This window comes from Dermacentor variabilis, chromosome 3 (genome assembly GCF_050947875.1).
Source record: "Dermacentor variabilis isolate Ectoservices chromosome 3, ASM5094787v1, whole genome shotgun sequence".
NCBI lineage: Eukaryota > Metazoa > Arthropoda > Arachnida > Ixodida > Ixodidae > Dermacentor > Dermacentor variabilis.
In genome coordinates, this window is record NC_134570.1 from 163,147,802 (window position 1) to 163,158,518 (window position 10,717).

Consider the following 10,717-nt stretch of genomic DNA (forward strand, 5'->3'; position numbering starts at 1 on the left):
TTTCGTATGTAAGGTTTCACATCTGTGACAGGGACCGAAGCAGTAGCATTAGAGCATGGGATGCAATTGACGTGGCCATTTGGTTCGCCAGAACGGTACCTTCGATTCCCCTAAAAGACGACGGCTCTGTTGTAAGCGCTCACTGCACGTGCATAGCAGGGTAAGTACAGTTTACTGCCTACTCAAGAGCACGATTTGCATTACAACGACCTTAGGTACCGATTTGTCTTAGTCCCACCGTGGTAGCTTAGAGGCTAAGGCGTTGCACTGCTAATAACAAACACGTGGGTTCGATTCCCGGCTACGGCGGCTGCATTTCCATGGGGGCGAAGTGCAAAAATTTGACCGCCTTTCACTACTGTGAAGAGGGGTGTAAGCGAAGCTTGTGTTGACTCGTTTGTGCTATGAGCGCGTGCCGAGCACGAGCGCAAACCGAGGGGCGCCAACCAGCCAGCTGCGGAATATTTCCATTGCGTGAAGATGGTTAACCAGCGAAGCGGTAACGTACGGTCACGGTGTTTATATTAAAGTATTTAACAATTACGAGGTTACACACACGTTCGGCTGCGATGGCGAGAACGACGTCACTGACGGTGTGCCCGCAGTTGTCGCTTGCGTTCAATGTCTCGAGTTAGCTCGGCAGCGTGAGTAGCAGCATTCGCGCGCCATTGCCGCTTGCGATTCTTCGAAATTAAATGGCTTAAAATTAAATCTGTCCGTCACGTAAGACAATGAACAGCTCATATTCCCCTTAAGCAATGCCTCATAGCCCCGCAAACGCGGCCTCCCCATTACGGCGACGAATAAAGTGAAATTGCACGCTGGAATGCGCGGCGACGGAGCCAGCCGTGCAAAGCAGATGTTCTCGCACATGAAACTCCATCAATTATTATTGTTTGCCGTACTTTGCTGAAAATGGGCCAACATTTCTTGTCGCAGGAATTAGCAAAATTTAATTAATAATAATTTTTAGAGTTTGACGTGCCAAAAGCACGATATGATTGTGATGCACGCCGTAGTGGTTGGACTCCGGAATAATTTGAACCGCCTGCGGTTCTTCAGCGTGCACCTAAATTTAAGCACACTGGTGTTTTTTGCATTTCGCCCCCATGAAAAAGCGACCGCCGCGGCCGTGAATCGAACCCGCGTCGTCGAGCTTAGCACTGCGACACCTTACCTGCTGTGCTACCACGGCGGAATAAAACTTAATGCCAGCTAAAGCGAGGCAAGCTATGGTAATGCATACTTTATAGATTGTGGGCTGGATGTTCAGTACCGTGCACATTTATCGTGCAAGTCACACTGCAGTTAATGCAGTGGTTTACCAGAGAGTTGTCGTTAACACCTAAAGTGCACTTACCATTGTTTCAGACTTGGAGAATGCTGCACAGGCGTGGCTGCCCTATTATTCAACATAGAAGCAGCCATAAAATATGGGCTGAACGACCATTCTCCAACTGAGACAGCGTGCAGGTGGTGCGAGGTATCCAGCTAATCTATCGTGAGTTTTTAATAAATTCATGGATGTTTGGTTACCCCGATTAGTTTCCTTTGTAGCTTCTTGATATAATCATGGTGGATAAAATTGTGAAGGAGGCGAGAGTAAGATGGGATGAATATTTACAAGCGTACTTCAGTAGACAGACAAGATGGCTGAAGGGCCACACGCACAAGCATTTCACACACACTGGTCGTCTTCATCGCTTTGGAGAACACCGCACTAATCAATGTTCATATCCCCCCCCCCCCGTAGCAATATTTCTTTCAACAAATTGCAACAATGTGTATTTTCAGGCAGCACCAGTCAGCGAGATAAACTTTTCCAAGGCAAAGCCTGGACAAGTTCCTGACCAAGGCAGCAAGGGTCTATTCCAACATGGAGCTCTAATCAAGTGCACAGCTTCTTGCAGCACGTCAAAGTAAACTACGAGACTTACATTACTTCTAGTGAAAGTTCACACACTATTCAGGTCTTATAAGCTACATAGTCAGCATCAGCATACTTTGGTGCACCAAAACCTAATCAAAAATCACATGCTGCATACTCACTCCATTTCCAACAGCTTATATTATGAAATCATTTATGACTTTCATACAATCATGCAGTGTTATTAGATGTAGTTGCTATCTGTTTTCTATTATACATATATGATAGACTGTGGTCTGGCTACATCAGTGAATGTTTATTATTGGTCTCTTTCACAGACATTCGCCCCCAGCACACTTCTGTTGAGTTACGTCACAGACAGTGAAAGTACGGATTCTTCTCCCGAGACTGCTGCAGAAGAAAGGAAGACTAACCACCAGCACTGTTCATCGCAATCAGCAATAGATGACATTTACACTAATATTGACTTGAATACTGCAAAGAATGTTCAGCTCAGTAATGAATGTCGTGAAGGAATTGAGCAGTCGACGCGTGGGCAATCACGAACACTTAGATGGACTCACGAACGCAAAGGTAGAATAACGGCCTCAGTTTTACATCGTGTGCTAGTTTGTCGAAGTAGCGTCAATGACATTGTGGCTGAAATCATGGGCTATGTAAAGGCTACCAGGGTCTCAAACATATGTTGGGGTGTGTCAATGGAGCCGAAAGCCAATAAGGCATTCATCTCGCAGGCGTTAAAAAAACACAAAGGGTTTCGAATAACTGAATGTGGTCTATTTGTGAATGAAAGACTTCCTTTTCTTGCTGCCTATTCCGACGGAATTGCCTCCTGTGAATGTTGTGGGAAATCTTTGGTAGAGATTAAGTGTCCTGCATCTCTAAAAGGTTCTCCACTCAATAATGCTTCAAAGCATCTGCAATATGTAAATAATAATTTGCAGTTAAAGCATGATCACGCATATTATACACAAGTACAAGCCCAAATGGCTGCCACGAAACTTCGCCGAGCCAATTTTTTAGTGTTTACAGGGCTGTCCCTTACAATTGAGCTTATCAGCTTTAATTAATCATTTTGGTCACATGCATGACTGAAAGCAGCAAGATTTTTTTTACGCATATCTTTCCTGAACTGCAGACTAAACAAATTCTCAAGCACATGGAATGTGCCAAAGAAACATGTTACTGTCACGGTAAGAAGTCTGGCCGCACTGTTCAATGTTCACTGTGTACAGCAAACTTTCATTTGAAATGTGTTAAGCTTAAACGTAGACCAAAATTATGGATGCGTACTAAATGTCAAGTGGAACTATGGCCAACTGATGTAAGCGCACCAAGTCGAAAACAGTCAAAAGGAAGCTAAAACAGAGCAGTAGTCTTTTTTCATAAAACTAAACCATTGCAGTTTAGCAAATTCACACCCTACAACCCTCTCCTGACATTGCGCTTGCTGATGCAATAATGAAAATGGTATGGACATTCTTCTACTGCAGCGACGCCTTACCAAAGTGCATGCAATGTGTAACCTAGTAGTAAAAGCAATACATATTGAATATACATGCTTGGAACATCAATGACTGCTTCACTTCTTATTTGACAAGCAAGACACAGCTTACCTTTCAGTTACGCACATACAGTGAGGTCTTCATGGTTTGTGTTGATGATAGGTGTTTGGAGATTCACCAGGCCACTACACACAATTGCCAACTTGTCAATGGTGGCATAGCCTACATTCCCAGCTCTTTTTATAAAGTTAACAGGAAGGATAATGTGAAACAGCCTAAATGATTTCAGCCTCTGAATTGATCGTGCGACGTGTATGCGGACACTGGACATTTTTCTTGATATGGTGACCTCAGCCCCAGGGAGTTGTGCTCGCTTCTTCGTCAACGAAGGCATCAACAGGCTTGCACCTCGAACACCAAACATTTCTTCACATCTGAATCCTCTGTCTACAAGGAACACGTCCCCTTCTACCAATTCAAGCAGTCCGCTGTGTTGCGTCAGCTTTGTCAGACACCCTCCCGCCCCATGCTTTAGAAACGAACATGATCGATCCTGATGGGGAAATCACCGCAAGAAGCTTGACAGTGTTGTTATGTTTATAGTTGAAATATGTCTGGCTCCTTGCTGTTATTGAAGTGGGTCTTTCGATAAATATTCCTGTGCAATCAATAATGCCCCTGACATTCTTGAATGCAGCATCTTTGAATGTTTCAGGGCACCTAGATTGCAGTGTTCAGCGAGATGGCCAAATCAACAGCTTCTTGAAGTTTTCAGCTAACCCCCGAATGCAGAAATCTAACTTGGATCGGGCTTGGACTTGACGAAGTCGGCCCGAAGCAAGAGGCGGACTTCAAAACGCCCAAGTAGGCTTTCGAGTTTCATAGACGCTCAAGCTGACTTGCTTCGTCAAGTCTGTGCTCCAATGCAAAAGCAGGTTGCTCGTCTGTGTCCGAGGTTAACAATAAATTTATTAGCGTAAGGCACGTTGTACAGCAATAAAGTATGTATCTTTCCAAATTTCCACCAGGGCATAAGTGCTGAAGTATAGCCTGCGTAAACTTATTCCATCTGGCTACGTCCGCCGCTGCGATGGGCAGTGTTGCTTGCGGAAAGCGCGCGTTCCTGGCGGGTTTAAGTGGTCTTCAAGTTTCGGTGTTCTGGCGCGCTTTTTGAGTTGCAGGTTTCACCAGTTTTGCAAGTTGCCGCTACACTTTTAGGCGACAGTGTATTTGAGTGCAAATCAATTTAATCGTCACATTTATTTTGGTTTTAGCTTATCTTTAACTCAGAGGTCTTGTTGCGTGTTTGTACAACTGGCCGTAGAGAAGCGAACGAAATGGTTGGTTCGTATGGTGGTCTTTAAATGGCTTTTGTTCTCGATTGCCGCAAGGCGTTCATGCGCCGTCTGGGCTGGCAACCGGATACAAGAGGCCGAGACGAGGCATACGGTCGGTTTCTGAGGGCGCTCGCGCGTCCCTTTTCGTCTATAGGTGTTCCAGGAGGAAGGCGACAGCCCTTGTCTTGCTCGGGCTACGTGACCCTTTCAAGAAAAGACCAACCTATTCGAACGCACTAGGCCGGAGTCACAAACAGGAAAAAAACTGCAACATGTGCCGCGAACGAAGAGTACCGAGCGCCGTAGAGTCCCCTGCCCGGACCCATATGGGTGACAACACCCGATAAAAAACAAAATAAATAAATAAAATGACACGTGCAAACGATTTGTCTACTTCGCATGGAGGGTTTGTCGAGAACGAGAGGGAGAGTGGGGCACAGTCGTAGGCATCGCAAATTGGCAGTGCGTGCGGTCCGCTAGGAAAGTGTCGTCTGTTAGGAAAACAAGTTGTGGGGCTCGCGCGACGGCCGCGCGCCTCATTTTGTACGAAATTGCTGTCCTGTCAACAGGCTTTGACGCTGAAATGTCTCACTCACGTACGCTGTTCTCTCAAGACAATGCGCCGCAACGCAAGACGGCACCCCGTTTTACTGAAGACGAAAAGAGCCAGCTGACGACACTCGTGAACGACTACAAGCATATTGTGGAATGCAAGAAAACTGATGTCGCGTCGTTGACCAAGAAGAATCAGACATGGAAAGAAATATCAAAACATTATAATGCCAACCACGGGATTACGCGGCGCGATCACCTGCAACTGCAAAAATGCTGGACCAACCTGAAGCAAAAGTGGAAAGAGGAAGCTGCGAAAAAAAATTGAAAGCGCCACAAAACTGGTAAGCGGACATGTTGTGCATGACTGACTTATTTGGGCTACTTTTTATTATGTTAATGCGCATGTTTCGTATTCGGTGGATGAGTGCGTGACAGTTCGGCATGCTGAGCGTAAATATGGTCGTGAGCGCTAATAGCTGGTGATGGCATGTGTAGTGACAGGAGATGAGAAAATACGCTCGCAATCAATCTTTCCACAATTGCGGGAAGCGCACCAGCATCGGGCGCGGGTGCTTCGCGATGAGCAGGGTCACCTTTCCAACTGCGCGGCACACTGTTGACTGAGGAATGCGGACCGGACCTCCGGTGACTGTCTGAAACGTCCCAGCACCGTAAAACATCACAGCCATCAACTGCAGCATGGGAGGCACACAGGCGGTCCTCTGTTGTCCCCGCTTACCCGGATAGGCAACATAGCGAGAAGTCGCACGGCGTTCTTCGTGAATCTGTAGCGAGCGAGGAATTGTTCGTCGTCGTACAGCTACATCGGATTCCCTCGGTCACGTAGGGTGGGTCGCGGAATTTTCGGCAAGGGCTGCCCCTCTGAAAATACTGTATCCATGGCGTGGCAAGCAAACTCGAAAGCAGATAACCTCCACGCGACGTCCGTTCGGGAGGCTGCCATGGTGGAATAACACACGAAGTCAGTTTCAAGCTAGCCCGGCAGGAGACTTGAAATTTGAGCGGACTTCGACGCAGCCAAGTCGTTCGCAAGTCGTCCGCAAGATCAAGCACGATTTACGACGCGCGGCGAAGCTGTCTTGAGACTGCCAGAAGTCAAGTTCGAGCCAAGTTAGATCTCTGCATTCGGGGGTAAGACATCTAGCAACGAATGAGAAATCCGGCTTACAGAAGTTGCAGAAATGCCAAACCGAAATGCTAGATCTTCCGTCAGAAGTCCGAGACGCAGTCTCATAAGCACTAAAATGAGCAGCTGCTCTGGATCCAGGGTTCTTCGAGTTGTTGGGCTCCAGACAGACAGAACCATTTGAAGCAATGCAGCAAACATTTCTGCAGACATGACACCTGTGTGGAACTTCACAGCTTTCTGAGACTTGATAACAATGTACCTAGTTATCTTCCAAATCGGAACTGGCTGATTTTTCATCTCAAGCTCCTCATTTTTTTTCTTTGCAGATGCCAGCTGTTCCAAACAAGCAACGTTATCTTTCAGTGCTGCATTCTCTAAAGTAAGAGCAGATATATCAGCCATAGTAAGCATTGTCTGTTTCAGCTTCGCAAGAATCTTTACTGTAATCCTCGAGGCCGACATCATTGTCAGTTATTGACGATGTTGCGAGGTCACTTGTAGTAGGTGCAGATATTTGCACTTTTGCTCCCCACTGCAGGTCTGCTAGCTTGCACACTGCGCCTCCTTTGGCCACGCTGGTACCGCTGAAGTTTCTGGTGGTGTTGCCTTGATCACGGTACGGAAATATTGTAGGGACATAGTCCGGATGGGTACGGTCAGACGACGGCCGGCCTGGAAAATAAAATGGTCAGCTATTAAAAACATTCAGGGTCAAGCGCAATATTTAAAGTTTAGCTAGCAAGAGGTAAAGTCAACAGAGCTACTTTGCCAGAATTCGTTTTTAACTCACCATGCATGCTTGTACTGAACGGCGCCAAGAAGGGGGGAAGAAGTGAAAGACGGAAGGTAGACAGCGCCGAGCACATTTTACATGCCTGAAACCTTCGCAGCCGACTCTCGATTTTTTAAGCATGTAACACGGGTGTCACGCGGCGCACTTTCGATGACGATCAAATCTCAAAGTTCAGATTGTTTCCATTGCGCAATTTTCGGAAAGGTGTCGATCGCAGTCGAGAATTTGGATCCGGATCGCGCTCGACCGACAGTTGCCGTATGACACCGGTGCAAAATGCCAAGGACGAACTAAGATATTCGAAACGTAAACTAATCGGCCAATACTCCTTCTAGCTCCATTTCATTTACTACAAAATGGGCCTTCTACATTAGGCACCCCCGTCGCGCAAGCTTGTACGCGCGCAGTGCTTGTCACTGCGCGATGTAAAACACGATCAAAGCGCACGGATCAGCTTTCCGCTGCCGCAAGCTGCACTAAAAAATGACAATGGGCTTTTCCAATACTCAGCACTACATTATTAATTGACAAGCAATGATCTCGCATCGCTTGAAATCTTAGAAGATATCGCTCACGATAAGCGGATGTACTGAGCTCACGTAAACGTGCCCAGCCTTGCGCGCGGCATTCGCAGCATCGACGTTCTCGTAAACGAACCTCGCAAGGCTTACAACAAAGCGAGATTGCATAGTTGCTTTCAAAATGCGCTGTAAGTGAAAAAACAAAATACTCACCTTGGAGGAAGTGAGCAGAACAAATCTTAGAGCGGTTTGTAGGCACCTATTTATCCTTTGGCACTCCTGCGATCCAGGCGTCCCGTCTGTCGCTTCCTCTAGGAAACCTGAATGTTCGCACTTACGAAAGGAGGTTAGTGCCAGACCGCCGGCTGCATCCAGGTACAGCACAGTAAGGCCCTCGTTGTGTTTGTCCAAGCGCGGATGAAAATTGTGGCGAAAACATTTCGCAAGCAGCAGCGAACGTGAACCGCCGCAAGAAAAATACGCAACAGCCAAGGACGCCAGAAGCATAGAGAAGGAAATTTCAACAAGAGCGGAAACTCATAGAGCCCAGCGGCCGAATTGACTGTAGCACACCAAGCGGATGGCATTAACTCCTTCTGGTTTCGGTTTTGGGCGCGCGCGTTTTCAACACCAGTTGGTACACGCCGCACCGGCTCCCCTGCTCGGCGCGGCATTCGTTTATCTTTTTTTTTTTTCGCTTCTGCTGAATTCCGCGTGGCCTTGGCGTGGAATCGTTTCATTATTTAGTAGAAATGATGGCGAACGACCTTTACAAGACTGCGCCGAATCTGTCAGGTGCAATTTCATAAAGAAAACGGTAGACATCTTCTGAAATGATGAAATGTTTATTTTGCCCTATATAAATGCTCGTTCCGACCTTCTTCCAAAGTTGTGGCACCAGGTAAGCAGCAGTCGTTGCCGCACGAAGCTCCACAGGATGCGATCAGCTGAAAGAAAGTAAATTACAAGCATGTATCATTTCGGTATATTTACCTAACAGGAGCATTGCGTGTACAGGCGAAACGTGCGTAAGTGCGGAGTGAGCGGCATCACAGATAAATTCACTTTTACGTACATTTCGCAGCAAAGACTCCTCCCAAACAATGCCATAAAATGTGAAAACATCCAATTTTCAAGCATTCCTCCCTTCCCGGGCATTATTTCATGCACTTTAAGAGCACAAATACACGGGTGACTGCGCGTTTCCAAAAGAACTTGGCCTCAATCGACGCGATGGTACGCCAAGTACACAGAGGTGGCTACAACACAGGCTCAGCCAGACCATGTTGCGCGCTCGCAGAATGCCTTCTAGTCGCACTCAAGACAGATTGGTGGGTGCAAAGCGTGTTTTCTCTCGCTTAGAATACATAAATGTCAAGTTCTTGAGCTCCTCCATGTTATCTTTTACGCGTCCTGCCGGCGCAAGCAACACTCCCGTGTTATCACTCTCAGCAATTGCTCGTCTCGTTTTCGAAAAGCGTTAGTACTGAAATAAGGTATATGTTGTTGCAGAGCCATAAAATGCGTCACAATCTTGTCCCACTAAGATTCAGTACACGCAAAACTAACTCACTATGGCCGGCTTGCTTTTTTGCTAACAGCTTCACAACCCTAGGCGCGGCGAGCATGCCTGAAAATATCTCAAAAAGTTACCGAATGGATTACAATACTTTTTCGGGTCAGAGAATGCGTCACGAACTTCTACCACTAAGATTCAGTACACGCGAAACTAACTGCGGCACACAGCCGAGCTGCTTTTCGCTAACTGCGCCACTACGCCGAGCGCGGCGCCACTGCGGTTGAAAAGTACCACCAAAAAGCAGCGAAATTAGTTACAATAATGTCTGGGGTCAGAGAAAGCGCAAAAACTTGTATCGGCAAGATTCAGTACACGCGAAACTGCGTCACACCGCCAAGGTGCTTTTCGTCACAAAGCCAGGTGCGGCGAGCGTGCCGAAAGATTACCGAAATAAGTTGTAATGATGCTTGAGCTCATGGAAAGCGTTGCACACATCTCCCAGTACGAATAATTAACTCAAATTAACTAGGCTTGGACGGCGGAGCTGTTTCTCGATAACTGCGTCACTACATAGGTTCACTTTTGTGCAGTAAGCCTAAATGTGCTTGAAGTGCGTCGCAGACTGTCAAACAAAATTCCTCACCTTGTTGTAGTCCAGTAGTGCAGCTGTGCCGTGCCGAAATGCAGACGGAACACAAAAGAACGCCGGGAGCCCAAAAAACGGGCTACATCCAAAAAATACGGGTCGCCGAGCACGCGAGCTTCACATGCGCCGCCGGCCGCGCTCACTCCTGCGGCTTGTCTGGCGCATCACATATGCACGGGCATCTGGCGTGCCGCTAGCTTGTTGCTAGGCAACACTACAAAATAAGTCGCAAAGTAGAAGTTCATTTACACGCAAAACTTTTTCACTTTTAGTGGGAAAGAATAAAAAAAATAAAATGTAATTTTATTTAACATTTCTTTTTTTCTGATGCTCGCGTCAACCAACGGATGAAGTTGAAACTAGGCGTGACGTGTTTCCTGTTGCCAGTTTTTGAAGAGTGTCCCCTCGTGTTGAAATTTCTTTATGCCAGAAGTTTCTTGGGAGGACATCCGGTTTGCGGCACGCTGGCGCCGCCTGGCTAAAGTGTACTAGAAGAGGGCAGTGGGCTTAACTCGCCTGGCGGGCGCGCCGGAAATGTCAACGATTTTTGCTTCACGGAAAGGCCGCGGCGTGGCGCTGATGTCAACTTCACTGTAGCGGGCCGTGTCGACCGTGTTGGAGCCTGTGCGTGCGTCCGTGCTTCTGTTTATTATCGCGTTTTTTTTAAAACGTCGTGCTGCTGGCATTTTGTCTATGACTCTTTGTTCTCCAGTAACATGCGGAAAAGGTGTGTGCAGCGAAGGTGACCAAGACTTCGCGTAAAATTTGTGTAGCTATCTAAACGCCGACAAAACCACTGCTAC

At 47.0% G+C, this 10,717-nt stretch overlaps 1 pseudogene; it reads right to left on the minus strand.

The window, feature by feature from the left end:
• Positions 1-3,511: 3,511 nt before the first annotated feature.
• Positions 3,512-6,897, minus strand: LOC142574879 (uncharacterized; annotated as a pseudogene).
• Between the last annotated feature and the right edge of the window lie 3,820 nt (positions 6,898-10,717).